This window comes from Lutra lutra, chromosome 5 (assembly GCF_902655055.1).
Source record: "Lutra lutra chromosome 5, mLutLut1.2, whole genome shotgun sequence".
Taxonomy (NCBI): Eukaryota; Metazoa; Chordata; class Mammalia; order Carnivora; family Mustelidae; genus Lutra; species Lutra lutra.
Window position 1 is genome coordinate 43,933,785 of NC_062282.1, and position 20,271 is coordinate 43,954,055.

At 43.0% G+C, this 20,271-nt stretch overlaps 1 protein-coding gene and 1 long non-coding RNA gene across 3 annotated transcripts in view; one reads left to right on the forward strand and one right to left on the reverse strand.

Annotated features, from left to right (window-relative positions):
- Window positions 1–4,161: 4,161 nt before the first annotated feature.
- LOC125099694 (uncharacterized) lies at window positions 4,162–7,550 on the reverse strand. The gene is made up of 2 exons (XR_007127322.1): window positions 6,917–7,550; window positions 4,162–4,304 (listed from the first exon to the last, which is right to left on the reverse strand). It is a non-coding gene; the product is annotated as an uncharacterized LOC125099694 (long non-coding RNA).
- A 337-nt stretch (window positions 7,551–7,887) lies between these two features.
- The window catches only part of G3BP1 (G3BP stress granule assembly factor 1), a 38,488-nt gene continuing 26,104 nt past the window's right edge, over window positions 7,888–20,271 (forward strand). Inside the window, exons 1-3 of one of the 2 annotated variants that reach the window (XM_047728984.1) lie at window positions 7,930–8,019; window positions 9,726–9,734; window positions 9,966–10,024. The gene's annotated coding sequence lies outside the window, so the exon portion shown is untranslated. Of the gene's footprint in view, window positions 8,020–9,725; window positions 9,735–9,965; window positions 10,025–20,271 lie in introns of both variants that reach the window. The other variant, XM_047728985.1, reaches the window with a different exon arrangement.

The window sequence follows — 20,271 nt, forward strand, 5'->3', positions numbered from 1 at the left end:
CCTCCACGCGTGTGCATGCTCTATCTCTCTCAGATAAATAAATCAATAAATCTATTTTTTAAGATTTTATTTATTTATTTGACAGAGATCACAAGTAGGCAGAGAGGCAGGCAGAGAGAGAGGGGGAAGCAGGCTCCCCGCTGAGCAGAGAGCCCGATGTGGGGCTTGATCCCAGGACCCTGGGATCACGACCTGGGCCGAAGGCAGAGGCTTTAACGCACTGAGCCACCCAGGCGCCCAATAAATCAATAAATTAAAAAAAAAAAAAAAGTGAGGACCAAACACTTTTATACCATTAATAAAATGTTAAGAAAGAATAGTGAGTAATCCAGATTTTGAGTGTCTGCTGAAACACTGGTAGATCTGGAAATTTATCTGTAACTGGCAAGAAAGACCAGTTAAGGCTATGGCAACAAACCATCAGAAAACCTCAAAGGCTTAAAACAACAGATTTCTCCTCCTTGTTTATGGCATATGACCATTGCCGGTTGGGCAGTTTGGAGGATTGGTTCTGTGCAAATGATTTTTCCTCAGGGACCCAGGTTGAGGGAGATTCTCTGAACGGAATGATATTGAATATGGGGGCTAGTGTGGAGAGGGAAGACCTCAGCAAATAATCACTGGCTCCAAAGACCTTTCTTCCTGGAAAAGATATGGGTCACTTCTGCTCACGTTGTGTTGGCCAAAGTAGGGCATGTGGTCATGTCTGTCTCTAAGGGGGCAGGACAGAATAATCTTGCCAGGCACCTGCAAGGAGTGGAAACAAGCTATGTTAGAAAACAATACAATAAGTCATAAAAATGAAAAGAACAGCAGAGGGAATTCAGTCAATAATATTGTAATATCGTATGGTGACAGATGGTGACATTTATCACGGTGAGCATTGAGTAACGTATCGAATTGTTGAAGCCCTATGTGGTGTGCCTGAAATCAATATGACATTGCCAATTGTCAATTATACTTCAATTAAAAAAATATATATATATACAAACGACCACCCAAGCCTCTTCAGATAAGGCATGAAATCTTGCTAGCACCTTAGGGTGCTCTGAGCACCACACCCAAAGATCAGAGGACATGTGTCACGCTGTCCCCTGACTCCTTTATTCTCTGTCAGACTTCTTAGGTGTCAGGGACTTAAAGCTCTTTCTATTTAATGAGAGATACTAGACAAAACTGTGTTCAGTTCCTGGCTGTTCTGGGCAATAAACCTCTCTGAACCTCAGTTTCTTTCCCTGGAAGAGAAAGACAATAATTAGACCTATCTCAATAATTAGCATTATTGTGAGAAATAAGACAATGTTCATAAAATGTTGAGTTCAGTGCGTGGTATATAATAAGTACGCAGAAGCCACTCTTAGGGTTGTGCCAAGTTACTTTTCTTTTAATATTTTATTTGAGAGTGAGAGAGAGATAAAAAGCAGGGGGGAGGAGCAGAGGGAGAGGGAGAGAGAGAATCTCAAGTAGACTCTGCATTGAGCAAGGAGCCCAATACAGGGTCAGTCTCAGAATCCTAAGATCATGACCTGAGCTGAGATCAAGAGTCTGATGCTTAACCAACGGAGTCACCCTGTTGCGCTCCCCTCATTACTTTTTTTTTTTTAAGATTTTATTTATTTATTTGACAGAGATCACAAGTAGGCAGAGAGGCAGGCAGAGAGAGAGGCAGAGAGAGAGGGGGAAGCAGGCTCCCCGCTGAGCAGAGAACCCAATGTGGGGCTTGATCCCAGGACCCTGGGATCATGACCAGAGCTGAAAGCAGAGGCTTTAACCCATTGAGCCACCCAGGTGCCCCCCCTCATTACTTTTTAAATTATATAATACATGGAAAGTTTTTTTTTTAAGATTTTATTTATTTATTTATTTGGGGGTGGGGCATGAGCAAATGTAGAGGCAGAGGGAGAAGTAGGCTCCCCGCTGAGCAGGGAGCCCGATGTGGGGCTCAATCCCAGGGCCCTGAGATCATGACCTGAGCTGAAGGGAGAGGCTTAACCAACTGAGCCACCCAGGCACCCCTACATGGAAAGTTTCTTAATAAATTTTCAACAATTCAGATAAAGTGAAAGTTTCCTTCAAACCCTCATTATCCATGTCTTCCAAAGAGAAGTACTGTCAGATTACTGTACATTCTTTTTTAAATTTTTATTATTTAAGATTCTATTTATTTAAGAGAGAGAGAGAGAGAGAGAGCAAGCACACAAGCCAGGAAGAGAGGCAGAGGGAGAGGGAGAGGGAGAGGGAGAAGCAAGTTCCCTGCTGAGCAGGGAGCTTGACTTTGGGGCTCAATCCCAGGACCCTGGGATCATGACCTGAACAGAGGGCAGACACTCAACTGACTGAGCCACCCCAGTGCCCCAACTGCTATACATTCTTTTGAGACCTTGGTCTGTGGTTTCACAAACACTGGTAAACACATATGCGTATATTGTTTTTGCTTTTTTTTTTTTTTTTAAGATTTTATTTATTTGACAGGCAGAGATCACAAGTAGGCAGAGAGACAGGCAGAGAGAGGAAGGGAAGCAGGCTCCCTGCTGAGCAGAGAGCATGATGCGGGGCTTGATTCCAGGACCCTGGGATCTTGACCTGAGCCAAAGGCAGAGGCTTTAACCCACTGAGCCATCCAGGCACCCCAAGTTTTTGGTATTTTTTAAGCATGCATGACATACTGTCATAATTCTTAAGATGTTCTTTTCAATAAACTACATCCTCTGGGGTTTTATGTTATATATGGGTACTATTGTAATACATATTTTAAAAATTTTTAAATCCTGCTTACTAGGATTTGCCATGGATCCCAGAATTCTCAGATCACCTGGAAAACTGTCTCTGTAGCATCACCTGATGGCATGTTTGAGGACATGCAGGACTATTCCAGCCTTTCAGGGATTTCTGAGGAGGCCAAACCCCTTTTCTTACTCGGGGCTATATTCTTCTTCCCTGGGTAATATTGACAAGTAGGTAAATGAACACGGGCTTGAAGTCAGAGAGTCCTAGTTTCCAGCCCCAGCTGTGTGACTTTGGGCTAGCTGCCTACCCTCTCTGAGCCTGTTTCTGAGAAATGAGAACTATGGTTGTGGTCAACATTAAATGAGATTGTCTTTATAGAGAACATTCAGGTTATCTAGCTCATAGCCAGCATTCCATAGCGTTTCAGGAAGGTGATATGCTTGCAGACAGTCAATGCCAAAAATGAAGGACTCCAATTAGGCATGTGTTTCTAAGCCAGTAAAGGGTCTCTTTAGATTTTTGTATGGTAAGGAGCAAAAGGAAAAGATGTTAGTAGTCTGGCAGGCAGGCTGATTAAAACTTTGATGCTTCATTTCCAAAATCCTTCATATACCTAAAGGGAATTCTTTTTGAAATTTACTTTATTTTTATTAAAGATTTTATTTTTAAGTAATCTCTACATCCAGTGCGGGGCTCTAACTCACAACCCTGAGATCTAGAGTCACATGCTCCACCAACTGAGCCAGCCAGGGACCCCTATTTTACTTCAATTCCCATGTCATTAACAAACAGTGTTATATAAGTTTCAGGTGTACAATATAGTGATTCAACAAATCTATATATTACTTGGTGCTCATCAAGGTAAGTATACTCTTTTTTTTTTAAAGATTTTATTTATTTATTTGAGAGAGGGGCAGTGAGAGAGAGCATGAGCAAGGAGAAGGTCAGAGGGAGAAGCAGACTCCCCATGGAGCTGGGAGCCCGATGCGGGACTCGATCCCGGGACTCTGGGATCATGACCTGAGCCGAAGGCAGTCGTCCAACCAACTGAGCCACCCAGGCGTCCCTTTTTTTTTTTTTTTTAAAGAAGGTAAGTATACTCTTAATCCCTATCCAATTTGTTTTTTAAAGATCAAAGTTTCCACATTTGTAGTTCCTACACTTCACATATACACTTAACATTGAATTTCTTTTGAAAAACAGTACATGCACGTGTTAAAGAAATTATCAGTACCAAAGTATACTTTGGATGAATGAAAACTAAGCTGTTCTACCCTGGCCAACTTCACCTCCCCATTAGCAATCATTAACAGTTTCTTGTGACTCCTTCCAGACATAACCTGTGCCTGCACAGCAAAACCATCCAGGAATGTGCAGAGACAACGACGGCAACTCGGTACACCTTAAAGAAATAATTGCCCCATGGCATCACTCCCCGCTTTTTACTCTTTCCATGATTCTGCCCTTTGCAGATCACTCTGTAGCTACGCATAGATCCACCTCATTTTCTCTACGGTTGCTCGACAGTCCGCTGTGAGAGCAGATCCATACAGCTCCATACCTGGGTCATTTCCTGTCTTTCTAGTACAAGTCGTGCTGTCATGAATATTACACTAGATCTTTGTTCACTGGTGAGAGTTTAATGGTTAAAGACGCATACAGGCACATATTTTTAAGCAACCTGCATAAATGATTAGCTGCGTTTGGGAAACACTGATCAAGTTGATAGTCTTAGGATCATTCCTTACCTAATATTCCCCGCCACCCCCCACCCCCCAACTAAAGTGTGTTTTCTGGGGTCTTGGCCATGGTTTCTTCCTACTCTGATTCTCGTAGCTTTGGGAAGAATTGGCAGAAGGAGAAGGGGGTAAAGTAGTATATAGGAGGGGTATGCAGCCTTTGCTTGCCAGTGGAGAGGAAGACCAGCAGGAGGCGAGGGACTCTCTCCTCTGTGACGCAGGAAGCAGATCAGGGTCTCTCAGCCTTGGCACTGTTAAGCTTTTGGCCAGAAAACCTTTGTCATGGCTGGGGTGTGGTGTGGGGAGGGTGGAGGGTGTCTCTCCTGTGAGTCTGTGCATCCAGGGTCTCTGCCCACTCTGTAGTCCCTCTACTCAGTTGTGACTGACGCTATAAGTCTCCTGGGGGAAAATCTCCCCTGACTCCCCTGCCTTAGAACCAGTGCTTGCTGTCTCCCGTGGAAGAATGGAAGAATGGCCACGTGAGGGTTCTTGTCCTCATTCTCCCTCTGGTAATCCCAATTCCCCTTCCTTCCTTTCTTTCTTCCTATTTCCCATTACGCAACACAGTGCATATGAACACAGTCTCATTGCACAGCTTTCAAATAATACATTATCCTCTTCACTCCCAACCTAGGGGATTTTCTAGGGGGAATAACTATTGTTTTAAATTTAGAATTCTTCCCATGCACTTAGATACTGATTTTAACATACAGAAATCAGGAGTTTTGTTTTTTGCTTTTTTTATCCTAAATGGGATTTCACTGTGCATTTTGTTGAACTTTATGTTTTTTCAATTAACAATCCAAATAACAAATGGGGACCCATCAATATCTGCATAATTCTACCTCATTCTTTTTTAAGCTGCTGCATGGTATCCTATATTATATGCACACGACTGGTTAGTCAGTTTGCCAACTGATGAGCAATTACATTTTCAGGTTCTAAGTATTCTTTTTTTTTTTTTTTAAGATTTTATTTATGCATTTGAGAGAGAGAGAGAGAGCACAAGCAGGGGGGGAAGGCAGAGGGAGAAGCAGACTCCCGGCTGAGAGCTGGATATGGGGCTGCACCCCAGGACGTGGAGATCAGGACCTAAGCAGAAGGCAGACGCTTAACCATCTGAGCCACCCAGGCGCCCCAGTTTTTTAGTATTCTAACAAAGCTGACAATGCTGCAGTTGCACAGGCTGGTATATGCTTCTTTGTTTAAAAAAAAAAAAAAAGGTGAAAAAGTGTGGCTATAAACCAAGAAGTACTATTATTGTTTTGAATGATACACACAATTTTTTTTTAAAAATATTATTTATTTATTTATTTGACAGACAGAGAACACAAGTAGGCAGAGGGGCAGGCAGAGAGAGAGAGAGGAGCAGGCTCCCCACCGAGCAGAGAGCCCTGGGATCATGACCTGAGCCGAAGGCAGAGGCTTTAGCCCACTGAGCCACCCAGGCGCCCCTATACACACAATTTTTAATAGTGACTGCCAAACAGCCTCACCAAAGAACTGTTATCACTTAAAATTCTCTCCAAATGTGATTAAGAATAGCCTTGACTCTTATCACGGGCCATCTGGGTTAAATTACCAATCTGTAAATTTAAAGTTTTGAAAATCTGCTCTCCTTAGCGTTTCAATTTGGAGAGCTGTCTTATAAAAGGAAATCTGCGAGTCCACCCTTTAAGAAGCCTTCCAGGGGCCGTTCTCTGCCGTCAGAATAAGCTTCCAATTCCTTAGCAAAGCTGACCCGATCCTTGCGCGGGGTTTGGGGTGGTGGTGGGGGGAGTGTTTTTACTCCCAGAAAACTTTAGCGGACTCTCTCCTCTGGGCTGAGTTCCATCTGGTGCCTTCACAGTCCCTGACGCCTGTTCGCCTCTTTGCGGGGCTCCTGGCCCAGCAAAGTGCCCCAGTCTGTTGAATTGGTGACGGGGAGCAGAGACGGCGTCCAGATCATCTCTGATTCCAGCCCTTAATAGGAGTTTCATAAATGCTGAATGAGCTGGGGCAGTGGGACCTGGGGGGCCAGAAGGACGCTCTCACTAGGTTCCTGGGGGCGGCCGCGAGTCTCATCTGGGGCCAGACCCCGCGCAGGGAATGAGAGGGGACGCGCCCGGATCCCAGAAGGCTGCTGCCGGTGCCCCTTCTCCCCCGACAGACGCTCCAGGTGCTCCCTCCCCAATTCTCTGCAAAACTTAACGGGAGATCACATGCCTGGAATGAGAACCGACCATTTCCTTCCAAAATGCTCGTGGTGACCAACAGAGGGCCCAGTAAAACACCGAGAGACGTGGACAGGACCGGGCTGGAGCGCCACTCAACCCCTGAAGTGCTCCGGGAAACCTCTGGGGCGTGCGTGTAGGAGTTTGACAAATTAACCTTTTAAAGACGTAACGGCGCGAAAGCAGCCCCCACACCCCGAGCCACTCGAACACTGAATGGCAATGGTGGAGACGCACAGGATGTTGCATTAAGGACCAACCGGAGCGGAGACCTTACAGGCTATGGTTCCTTGGCAGCAACAGAAGGGAAAGAACTCAGCGGGCTCCCACCAGCCGGCCCTCGGCCGCGAACAGCAGGGTCGAGTTCCGTATTCTCAAACTCAACCGCACCTTCCCCGTGCGGCCTTTTTACACGATCGCAGGTACACGACGGGCGCTACTCTCCCCTCTCGCTTGCTCTTAAACTGTCGTCCAACAATAGTGCTGACTAATGGTGAGAGCCAGCAAGTGCTCTTAGGTGGCCGCATGGAAATAAAAAAGTTGCTACAGAAAGAAAAAACAAAACAAAACAAAACAAAACGGGAACTTTCGCCCTTGGTTTCCCGGGTACCGAGCTGCAGAAAAGGTGCGAGAAAGGCCTCAGGGCCTAGACCTAACAAGTGAGGGAAAGAAAGGAAAGAGGACGGAAGCCTGGGCCAGAAGAGACACTGAACATCCCCAGAGGGCACGGCGGCCCTGGGGCTCGGTCTCCTTGGCGCAGTCCAACCCCCGCGTCAATCAGATCCTTCCCGCTTTGCCATTGGCCGGGGGCTCCCTTGGCCTCCCTGGTGCCCACCTCCTAGTTGCTTGGGGTTTACTTCCCCAAAGTACACGGGCCCCACCTTGTGGAGCAACCGCTCCTGTATGGAAAACGGATCTCCGCCCAAGGGAACACATTTTAACGAATGGGAGCCGCCTCGCACGGTTATTGGCTACCATGAATATCGGTCAAAGAACTTCCTACCCTCTTTTCCGACGTCCCTTTAAGTAATTGGTCGCTCTCAGTGCCAATCCGTTACTAGGGAAACGAGATCCTCACAGTCTCATAGGCATGAGTCAAAGCCAATCAAGAGCCACGCCTTCATCCTGAGTCCCTACCCAATTACTGCTCGAAGAGCCCAGAGGACGCAGTCGGGATTGGTCGCCAGCCTGCTCGACCTGGCCGCACCAAGTTAGGCTGAGTCGCGGTTATATAGACCGGCGACGGAGCACGCGTGTGTGCGGACGCAGTTGCGTGAGGTGATCTTTCCTTCTGCCGTGCCGTGGAGCAAAGCTTGTTCCTCTCCCGCTCAGCCGCGCAGGTATGCCGGGTTGTGGGCGGGGCGGGGCGGCCCAGGGACCAAGAGGAGCTGGGACGCGTGTGAGCTAGAGAAGTCGCGGCGGTCGTGGCGGTGGCCGCCGCGCTAGGCGTGTACCCCCCCCCCCCCAACGGCCGCAGGCGGGCGCACGGGCGCGCGGAGTTTCCCCGCCCCCTCCTCGCCGCGCTCCCACCGGCCGGCGCGCGTGGCCGTGTCCGCGTCCCCCGCGTGCGCGTGCCACACCCAACGGCCGCGCGGGGCGAGATCGAGCCGCGGCCGCCGCCCGGGCCCCAGGGCGATCGCGGGATCCCGGGGCCCCGCGCTGCCCGCCCGCCGGACTTTCCCGCTCGTCTTCCTCCCCGCGCGCGCCCGCAGATCCTTTCCTGCCCCGGCGACGGGTTCCAGCTAGGTCCGGCCGGGAGGAGGCTTTATTTAGCGGCGGGGGCGACACGAAAACCCGAGGAGGTTTTGGGTTCGGGAAGCAGAGGTGCTGTTCCCGGTTTTACAGGGAGTAAAGGGGGAGCAGCCAAGGCACGGATGATGAGTGGAAGTAATAATTGCTGTTTGTCCTGAGCCCACGCTGTGTGCCAGGCGCCGTGCAGAGCAACTTGCGTGGCTCTCCCGTGCCCCCCCAACGGTCCGGGGAGGTAGGTGCGGCGACTTTGCTTTTTGCAGTGGTTGCGGACGTCCAGAGGTGGGGAAACGGGGTCAGAGGCACGGCGACGGTAAGGGGCAGGTATCGGGTGGTGTGGCTGCTAGGCCCCCAGCCTGTTTCCGTCCTTGGACCGGCGCCGTGCGCGGTCCCAGGGCGCCGTGGCCCCCGGAGCACGGGTCCCCGGGGGTAGTGGCATCAGCCCGAAGAGGCCAGCTGCTGGGCGGAGTGCGGCGGCATTTGGCTTGAGCCACTTGTGGGCTTCCAGGGAGACGCGGCTTGAAAGTGGGATTGTGACAAAGGACACGAAGGGCTTTGGGCTTCCTTTTTACGAGTGTGCGCACGGGAAGCTGATGGATGTGCCGCCCTCAGAGCTTCCGGAAAAAGTAGAGAGAAAGACGAATAAGTGCAGATGAACGTGGACGATGTTCCTTCTCCGGTTTGATGCTCGGCGCGATGGTGGGAAATATTCGGCAGCCGCAAGTTAGGCTCTGCTCTTACACCTTGAAACCTTCTCCCGTCTTTCCTTTACGGGGCAGATTTGAGAAAGACCTTTGGGAGGATAGTTTAACTTCCTCGTTTTGCAGTTGGAGAAAAAGCGGGTTAGAGCGATGAGTTTCAGATCTCGCCGGCATGTGTGGGTTGAGATGTGAAGTTGGGACGGAAAGGATGGTGCCCAGTTACAATATAAATTTTAAGCTCTGGAGCTTATGCTAGGTGAATTAATGGTGATTGAGGTGTGTTGGAAGTCTTTCCCTTAGGGCATTTGGGATCTTCTGTGGATGAAAGCCTCTCCACATTCAATTCAGTTCAGTTATTTCGAGTCTACTGTTGGGCTCCTCTGTATATACGAGTATGGAAGATACCTTCAAAGATAAGCATATATTTGCGATTTTTAAAAGCCAGTATATTCCCTGGCTTTGGAAAATCGTTGCAGGTCCAGGACATTACTTAATATCACAAATGTCTCTACTTGAGATAAAACTAAGAAGTTTTGGCACTAGCTCTTCTGAATTAGTTTGGCTTTCAACCTTTTTTTTTTTTTTTTTCTTTTTAGAGCCTTTAGGATTAGTTTTTTTTTTTTTTTTTTTTTTTTTTTTTTTTTTTTTTTAAGATTTTATTTATTTATTTGACAGAGATCACAAGTAGACGGAGAGGAAGGCAGAGAGAGAGAGAGAGGGAAGCAGGCTTCTTGCTGAGCAGAGAGCCCGATGTGGGACTCGATCCCAGGACCCTGAGATCATGACCTGAGCCGAAGGCAGCGGCTTAACCCACTGAGCCACCCAGGCGCCCCTAGGATTAGTTTTTTAAGAAGTTTTTGTAGTCAGAGGGAACACAAAATTTCCATCCTTGCAAGTAAGTTAAAAAACTACAAGGAAGCTTGATATCTGTAAGTGTTTCCATTTACCCAGTAGTTTCCATGTTTCTTAACAGAAAGTAGCAATAGATTAGGGATCAGAATATTCAGTGGCCCAAGTTCTTCAGTTGGTGTTGCCGTAAATAACAGTTTGGTTTAGAATATAACATTGTTTTACGTGGCCTTCATGTAGCAATTCTAGTTATGTTTATTTAGATGGATTACCTTATTGACTTAGCATTTTAGGCTTCAACTTTTAAAACATAATGACATAGGTTTAAACTGTTAACTTGGTGTCCACTAATGGTGTTACTGCTTGGAGTAAAATATGTCAGAAAGTAAAATACATCAGAATGAAATTTCCTTGTGCAATAATAGAGTTTTGATTCCTTTTCAGATATTTCTTAGCATGTTCTTTCCCTCAGGTGAATGGTTATCAGTTGGGTAGGAATATGAAAACTGTGGTACTTTACAGTTGGTAGCCTGGCATATCTCCTTTGCACGCATTTATTAAGGACAAATGAAGCAGACTGTAATAATGTAAGACTGGTGTGCCTTCCTTCTGCCTAGCCAAGTTAGGTTACTTTTGTTATTAAATCCTTTCTAAGTTTTTGTACTTCAAACAGATAGAAAAGTAGGCAGTTCTTTGTTCTTTATGTAACTCACATTATTTGCTGTTCTCAGCTGACAGTCTGCTAAGGGTGCATCAGAAGATTTGGTAATGTTTGTTGCTGATCTATTTCGCAGTAGTTCTTTTTCTTGTAATTTGATTTTAGTTATCTTAGTACTTTGCCTTGAAAGTAAAGGGTAGAGGTTAGTTTAAGGTGTGTTATTTATTTATTTATTTATTTATTTGACAGATCAAAAGTAGGCAGAGAGGCAGGCAGAGGGAGAGAGGGGGAAGCAGGCTCCCTGCTGAGCAGAGAACCCGATGGGGGGGGGATGAGGAGGATGCCCTCTATCCAAGGACCTAAGATCATGGCCTGGGCCAAAGGCAGAGGCTTAACCCATTGAGCCACACAGGCGCCCAGTTTAAGTTTTTATATGTTTGTGAATTGTATACGGTTCAAAGGATCGATGGAGCAATGCTAAATAAAAGATGAAATTTAATATAAAACCTGAATTCCTGATGAATCATTTTTTTTTTTTTTTGCCAGTTTAGTAAAATTACTTACCAACAGCTAGTGGGAAAAACCTTTAGTTGCAACACTGTCCTTCTAGCCATGGAGTTAAATTTAAACTCAGCAATTGTAATCTCACTTGTAGTTGGTGATCACACTGGTGGTTAGTTAGGTTTATATATTTTTAAATCTCAAAAGTCACCTTATTCCTTTTTTTAAGTATTCTTGGACCTTGTATTTGGCCTTGGTGGGGAAAGCTGAATTGCAAGCCAGGTGGTAAAGAGCTAGGAATAATCTGTGCATGAAGAGGAGGCTTTATAAGACAGAAAATAATTTAAAAATTTTCACACGTTGTGGCTTTAGTAAATGTCTTTAGAGGACTTTGATAGATTTCTTGTTTTGTCCTCTGGTAGTTAGTCATGTTGTAATATTGTTTAGCTGTTCAGCTGTATTTCAGTTGTTTTATAATAATTATTTTTAGAGACTTATTTATTTTAGAGAGTGTGAGTGAGCTGGGGGCCTGGAGGCGGAGGAGAGGGGCAGAGGGAGAGAAAGAGAGTCACAAGCAGACTCCACAGTTGAGTGGAGCCCCACTCAGGCTTGGTGTCTCACACCCTGAAATCAGGACCTGAGCCAAAACCCCAGAGTCAGCCGCTTAACTGACTGAGCCACCCAGGTGCCCCAGGTATTTAATAATTATTAAAGTAGATTTTAAGAGAAGCTTCAGAGAAAGGGGCTTCCTAGATGGGACAGACTTCTACTTTGTAGGGTTGTCATCCTTGTGGCTTTTAATTTGAGTGGCTGTGTAACAGCATCATTGTGTATTTGTATAGTTCTTTAATGTTCTAAAAGTGCTCTTACATAGCTTAGTAATCTTCTGTTTTCGCTTATAAAGAGAATTGAAGCTCTGAAACCCAAGTAGTTGTCTAAACTGTTTTGTAAAGCTTATGTATGTAGTAGGGGGCTGTATTTGCTAGCTAGCTATTTCCTTATTCAGAAAAGTTTGAAAGATTTAGAATCTGGAAGATACGAGTGTGACAACTACTTAACTTTCCACGCTTTGTTAGGCTGTGTCTCAAGTATACCCTGTGTGTGGACTCTCTGGCTTGCATGGTACTGCCTCGTCCATATATGGAGTGAGTCATGCTTACTTTATTCTTTGGGTTGCAATCCAGGGGTATCTAACTTATTTTGCTTTTTTACTAATTCTGTTGCTCACACTGTTCCCGTTTTGGCCCTTGTGTCCTTTCATGTTCCCTGTTCTTATTTTGTTGTTGTGGTTGTTTTTAGCATTTTCTTTATCAGTTAAGGCTCACTTGTATTTTGCCTTTGCCAGTCCTAGAGTCAACCGTTTCTCCAAAGATCTACCGTGAAGAATTTTGAAGGGAAGTGACAGGTGGTAAATGTGAAGAGTTTAGAGAAGAGATTGAACAGTAGATCCAGTGACGATGATACAAGCGAGCGCATGACAAGGGGGAAGGACAGAGAACAAGCAGACGCCCTGCTGAGCAGAGAGCCTGACTCCTGAGGTCTTGGGGGCTCTGATACCAGGACCCTGAGATTATGACCTGAGCTGAGTTAGACACTTAAGCTACTGAGCCACCCAGGCACCTCGTTAAATTTTAATATGATGTGATGCATGATGTAAGGCTCGTTTTTTTCTGTAGCTATGGATGTGTAATTGTTCCACCATTTGTTGAACAGAATATCCTTTTTCTATTGGATTATCTGCACTTAACGTTGAAAATCCTAGTTGTCCATATATGTGTTTGTATATTTCATAACTATTCTGTTATGTGGTTCTATTTGTCTGTTTTTACATCTAGACTATTTTAAAAATAATTGTACCAGTAAACAATATCTGATGTTTTTGTGTATACTAAAAACACTTCTAAACATGTTCAGAAGCATACAGTACGTATTTGGTAACTATCTTTTTAATGTAATATTTTTGAGATCTATTTCATGCTGACTTTGACTGCTATAAATAGGATGACTTTATGTCTTGGTTTCCCAGGGACAGCCCTAATTCACTCTAGTTAACCTGGAGTAATTATAAATAGTACTGCCTTTTAATCTTTTAAGTGCCCCATATGATTATGTTAGATAGAGAGGTTTGAATGTTAGGGATAAACTGCACCTTAATCCATTATCTGTTTGACAGACACATAGGTTGTCTTATGTTTTAGAGATAAGGTGGCTAATTATTTGAGAAATTATTTCTCAGGTTGATGTCTTATGTATACGGGTGAGTTTCTCGTGTACAAATCTAGAAGAGAATTGCTAGATTCATTGAACTTTTGGATTTTATAAGATAACTGCAAAATTGTTCTTCCCTGTGGTGGGAGCAGTTGACGCTCCCTTCAGTTTCACAGGTTCTCTTTTCCCGACTTCTTGCCAGTGTTCGATATTGATTGATACATGTTTTTTAAGATTTTATTAATTTATTTGGGAGAGAGACAGAGATAGCGAGAGAGAACCCTCGCTGGGAGGAGAGGGAGAATCCGGCTCCCCACTGAGCAGGGCTCAATATCAGGACCTTGACTTAGATAACCTGAGCTGAAGGCAGACGCTTAACCAACTGAGTCGCCCAGGAGGCCCATGTCTTCTTAATTGATATTTTATTTTATTTTTAAAGATTTTATTTATTTATTTGACAGAGAGATCACAAGTAGGCAGAGAGGCAGGCAGAGAGAGAGAGGGGGAAGCAGGTTCCCTGCTGAGCAGAGAGCTCCGTGAGGGGCTTGAGATCCCAGGAGCCTGAGATCATGACCTGAGCTGAAGAGGCTTTAACCCACTGAGCCCACCCACTGATACTTTAATACTTTGGGGATCTTCCGTGTGAAGTGATAAATTTTATCTTTTAATTTTTAATTTTTAAAATTTATTTTTAAAGATTATTTATTTAGAGCAGGTGCCAGTGCATGGGAGGGGCAAAAGGAGAGGGAGAAAATCTCAAGCAGACTCTACACCTAGTGGGAGACCAACTCTGGGCTGGATCCTGTGACCCTGAGATCATTGATTTTTGCCAGAGTAAGCTGTACTATTAATCGAAGTGGATTATGGTTGGTCTTCATGCTTCTCTGCTCTTAGAACATAAATGCTCACAGCTTTTTAGACTTGGTTAAAGGAAGCACACTTGACATTCTTTGTGAACTTTAGCAAAATTATTGATAGAAATTTCTTTAAAGTTGTCATGCAATTTGGTAACTTGGGATTAAGTAGACATTTTGAAATTTAAGAGTAATTCAGCAATCAGGGTCAATCCACAAAAAAATTCATCAGTGATTATGTTAATCTGAGAGATCATTGACATTTCCATTAAATGATACTTTACTGTAACATTTATCAATGGTGTTATGTGCTTTTTGGATCAGGTAAGAAAAGGATGAAAATTGAACTTTTCATTCCATGTAGGTAACTAATAATTCTGTTACCTTAAGAACTTTTTTTTTCTGTACTGTACCATAATCAAGCTTTCATTGTTTGCTCTGAGGAATCTGAATGCCAACACCAAATGGTGTTGTTGGAAAAATGATAGTGTTACAAGCCAAAAGTGAATTCTTTCCTAAAATTGGAAAACTTCAACAGAAAGTTTTCTGATACAATCCTTTATTTATTTATTTATTTATTAATTAAAGGATTTTATTTATTTATTTGAGAGTGAGTGAGAGAGAGCATGAGAGGGGAGGTCAGAGAGAGAAGCACACTCACCAGGCAGATGGGGGCCCGATGTAGGACCCGATCCCGGGACTCCGGGACCATGACCTGAGGTGAAGGCAGTCGCTCAACTGACTGAGCCACCCAGACACCCCTGTTATTTTTTTTAAATAGAATCTTTGACATCTTTTCTTTAAAATATTTTATTTATTTATTTGACAGAGATAGATACAGTGAGAGAGGGAACACAAGCAGGGGCAGAGGGAGATGGAGAAGCAGGCTTCCTGGTGAGCAGGGAGCCCAACAGGGGGGCTTGATGCCAGGACCCCGGGATCGTGGCCTGAGCTGAAGACAGACTCTTAACGATTGAGCCACCCAGGTGCCCCTGATACAGTCCCTTAAAAAAGCAAAGTAAATTGGGGCACCTGGGTGGCTCAGTGGGTTAAGGCCTCTGCCTTCGGCTCAGGTCATGATCCCAGAGTCCTGGGATCGAGCCCCACATTGGGCTCTCTGCTTAGCGGGGAACCTGCTTCCCCCTCTCTCTCTGCCTACTTGTGATCTATCAAATAAATAAAATCTTCAAAAAAAAAAAAACAACAACAAAGTAAATAGATCTAAGACCAATTTGGAGGTGAAGCTAAGAACTTTTTAGGAGAATGCTTAGCTCTTAGACATTAGCCCTGAAGTTCTGAGAAAGTAACCCGGTAAAACTCCCTGCACATGAAAAAGTTGAAATTGGATCATCCATATTGCCTGCTAGTAAATAGAGGGAGATGTTGTATGGTCCTCAGATTTGTGAAGTAGCCCACTCATACTAATTAAAAATCACAGAATGGAGTTAGTTTATGAAATTACAGTTCTAACTGATTTTAAAGATCTGTTCAAGAGAGCTAAAATAGGTAAGGTAACTAAGGTAACTAACGTGCCACTAGTTACTGGATGTTGTTACCTTTTGTCGCATTTTTCTTCTTACTTTAAAAATGATGCATGTTCTCCCCAGGACATTCCAGCAGTACAGAGGTGTATGAATTTTAGTGTGTGTGTGTGTGTTTAAAGATTTTATTTATTTGACAGAGATCACAAGTAGGCAGAGAGAGAGGAGGGGAAGCAGGCTCCCTGCTGATCGGGGATGCCGCGGTGATGCCGGGCTCCATCCCAGGACCCTGGGATCATGACCTGAGCCACTCAGGCGCCCCAATTTTATTGTTTTTACCATAGCACTCCATTACATACATTATATAGAATGTAACTTCCCATAACATTACAAAGGTGAGTACTTCTTATTCCTTTCATTTATGTATGTTTTTATATTTGTTTGTTTTGCATATTTACACCTTGCTATGTTTGTTTATTTTTTAATTTTTAAATTAAAAAAAATTTTGGGGGGCGCCTGGGTGGCTCAGTGGGTTAAAGCCTCTGCCTTCGGCTTAGGTCATGATCTCAGCGTTCTGGGATCAAGCCCCGCATCGGGCTCTCTGCTCAGCGGAGAGCCTGCTTCCCCCTCCCTCTCTCTCTCTGTCTGCCTCTCTGTCTACTTGTAATCTCTGTCTGTCAAATAAATAAATAAAATATTTAAAAAAAAATTTTTTTACGTCTTGCTATTTTTTAATTTTTTAATACAGTTTATGCATGGGTAGTTCCGTAAGATAAAATTAACCCTCCCCCACCCCAGATGTGGTTAGTGCTCTATTTTTAGTTTGCTAGTGTTGGGATTAAAGTGAGATGAACATTTTGACTTACTTTCTAGTAGCTTTTCTCAAGGGAAATACTCCTCATGGCTTTGATGAGTAAAGATTGTTTCAGAAATCTTTTTAGTTCAGCAACTTGTTTACCTAGCATTAGAATAAAATAGTGTGGTTTAAAAGGAAAATAGGGGCGCCTGGGTGGCTCAGCAGGTTAAGCCTCTGCTTTTGGCTCAGGTCATGATCCCAGGGTCCTGGGATTGAGACCCAGGTTGGGCTCTCAGCCCAGCAGGGAGCCTCCTTCTTCCTCTCCCTCGCTCCTTCCCCTGCTTGTGCATGCTCTCTCTTCTCTGTCAAACAAATAAAATCTTTGAAAAAAATCATCAAGTCAACTTGGAAATTCTCTGAAAAGTTATTGTTACATTAAGTGCTTGGGCATCTAAGGTACTCTGTACAAAAATTCTTATTCTCACAGGAATCCTGTATTTTAGTACTGCTAGCAGAATACCTAAATAGTCTTCCGGGGGCAGAAAAGGGTGGAATGTGGAAAAGCTTTCCTTAATTAGAGTTAGTGAATTTTATATTAATAGGTAACACTCAGTGCTTACTATTGAATAGACAGTTCTTGCTGTTCCAGTTCCAGTTTCAGATGAAAGAACTGGGGGCGCAGAGATTAACTTCTAGCCCAGGAGCAAAGCAAGTGAATGATGCTGGAGAATTTTTCACAGTGAAACTTGGTTAAAGAAATTTAGGGGGGTTCTTTTTATTGTATCTCAATATTTTTTCACTATTCTAAACTAGAGCACTCAGATTTTCCTTAGACTTGGATGGTTCATGTTTAGTATCTTTCCCTCAAGGATTTCTTTTCCTTTTTTAAATTTTATTTATTTAAGGACGGTGTGCACACGTACCTGTAAGCAGGGGGAGGGAAAGGGCAGAGGGAGAGAATCTCAGGCAGACCCTGCACTGAGTGGGGAGCCTGACGGCAGGCCTCAGTCTCATCACCCTGAGATCAGGATGTGAGCCAAATTCAAGAATTGCACACGCTTAACTGACTGAGCCTCCCAGGCACTCCTGAAAGCACTTTCTATGTAGAATTTTTGAGGTGTAATTTACAAATGATGTAATTATGAAATTTCAGGATTCAGCTTGAATAGTTTTTCTATTGTGTATTTATAATCATCACCCTGAAACAGTTGACCCTGGAACAAGATGAGTTTAAATTCTGGAGTCCACTTGTACATGGATTTTTTTTTTTTTTTAATAATACAGAATGGTGTTGGAAATGTATTCTCTCTTTATGATTTTCTTAATATTTTCATTTCTCTAGCTTTATTGTACAAACACAGTATATAATACATATAACAGAAAATATGCATAATTGGACTGTTACTGATTAAGGTTTCTGGTCAGCGGTAGGCTATTGGTTAAGTTTTTGGGGTGTCAAAAGTTACGGAATTTCAACTGTGGGTGGGGTGGGTGTCTGCCCCTAACTGGGAGGGTGGGTATTTGAGGTCAACTTTACATACATTTCTCTAATGTATGTCTCCAAATACTCAATTATGTTAAACCATTAAGATAATAAAGGAAATGTTGGAAACTTGGTAAATGATAGGGATTTTAGTATTGTCTTCAGTTTAATAACTGTTAAGAAAAATCTGCAAATGAGATGGAGATCAATTTAGCATATAAATTTTTAGCTTTACTTTTTTCTTAGCTTTAGGGGGATAACCAGAAATAAAATATTTGTAATGGTATAATCAAGCCAATAAGCTTTCTTTATTCCTTTAATTTGTATTACATAGGTAATCTTGAAGGAGGGGAAAAGAGAAGTTTTAGAGGTGGTCTACAGATTATAATTTTTTTTCTGTTTGATACATACTCTGGAGGATTTTTATTATATTGTATAGTAATACTGGGTGAGAAAGTAATATTTGGTAAAATGTCTTTTAGTAATTTATCTTACAATGAGACTGCTTGGCAGTGTCTAAGGATGCAGTTAGGTTGATATTACTGGTCTGGTAATGACATTTGTAATACTGACTGGAATTCAAGAGCAGATGGTGCTCAAGAGAAGTAAGTGCAACTGGAATAGAAAAATAGGGGTTTGCTTAATGTGTACTGTATTCTTTGATTTGTCTGTCTTATGAAGGTTCCCTTTAAATTGCTTTTTATATTGTGGATGTATTATGTATTTTGGATAATAGAGGGAAGCAAAACTTTCTGTTCAGCCTCTTTATGTATTAGAAAATATGCAAGCACAACTTAAGGGAAGGAAAATGATACTACCAGTTTCTGAGGAATTGGGAGAGCTATCTTCCATTTGTGAAACTAGTGGGATCTGGGAGTGTGATGGAATCACATTGGATTTTTCCTTTTATTTGAGGTTGGGTCAGATGTTAGTGATTTTCAGAGTAGCCAAACCCTTTTAAGAAAGGAAAATTTATATGGGAACTGTAAAAATATTTTTAAAAAGCGCAGTTGCTCTGGTTTATATGAAGTAATGGGAAATATTAAAACTTGAAAACCATAGGCTTAGATGACTGTTAGTATCTTCTACTGTCCATCCGTAGCTTTGAAGTTCTGAAAAATTAAGGATCAGTAAGAACATCTGAAATTGCCTTTTTTTTTTCCTTTGGGACTCTGAGCCACACAAGAAATATAACAATTTCTCATTCTGCCTTAGTCTAAGTACATTAGTTTAAGACCTAAGATCCAGATTCTTGTTATTGATATTCTCTTAACTATGCTTACAGGTAAACTGCTTTCCAGTATGACTGGGAAGGTATTTTGTATTGATCTAGTGCCTGTAATCTGGAGAAAATACAGACTGGCCTTGAACTAATTGCTTAGATTTTGGTGAAGAATAATACAATGCACTAGATAAGGATAAACAGATCTCCACAAATTGTTCAGGATTGACCAATCAGTCTGTTCTGCCCGTCCTTTGAGAAAACTGAAGTAAAATTTCTTGCCTCTTTTTTATACTGAAATTGATCTGTACATGTCTCTCTGTTTACTTGTGTGTTTAACTTCAGGATGATTTTATCTCATCAAATGAAAAATTGGATTTTATCTCATGCCAGATATTTTTTCCAGAAAGTTTTGTTTTGAAAATGACTGACAGTAATTGAGGACTTACTGTGTGTGTGCCAGCTGCCTCTCTTAATACTCACAGATAATAAGGATACTAACTTTAAATCATCATGATTTTGAGGTGTTGAGATTATTTTGTTGAGTAATAACATTTTGTTTAACTCACCCATTTTCAGATTATATTTGGTGTCATCATGAAGTAAGCTCAGAATTTTTAGATTTTGTGGTTCTTGATTAAAGATACTAAAAAATTTTCTGATTTAGTTAGACTAAAAATGTGATCATATGTGCCTCTGTGTCAAAATTTATCACTCTTGAATCTAATACTGCCACAAATAAGGTGTTTGGATGGGACGCCTGGGTGGCTCAGTCGGTTAAGCAGCTGCCTTCCACTCAGGTCATGATCCCAGCATCCTGGGATCGAGTCCCACGTAGGGCTGCCGGCTCTGTGGGGAACCTGCTTCTCCCTCTGCCTGCTGTTCTCCCTACCTGTGCTCACTTGCTCTTTCTCTCTCTCTGACAAATAAATAAATAAAACCTAAAAAAAAAAAAAAAGAATGTGTTTGGAATCTTAGAACTAGAACACTCTTAATTGGGTTTAAAAATACGGAGAAGTTAACGATAGGGTGCATGCTAGAAATATGTACCTTTGATTTTCTTATATTCATTTTGAAGAAATTGACTGTT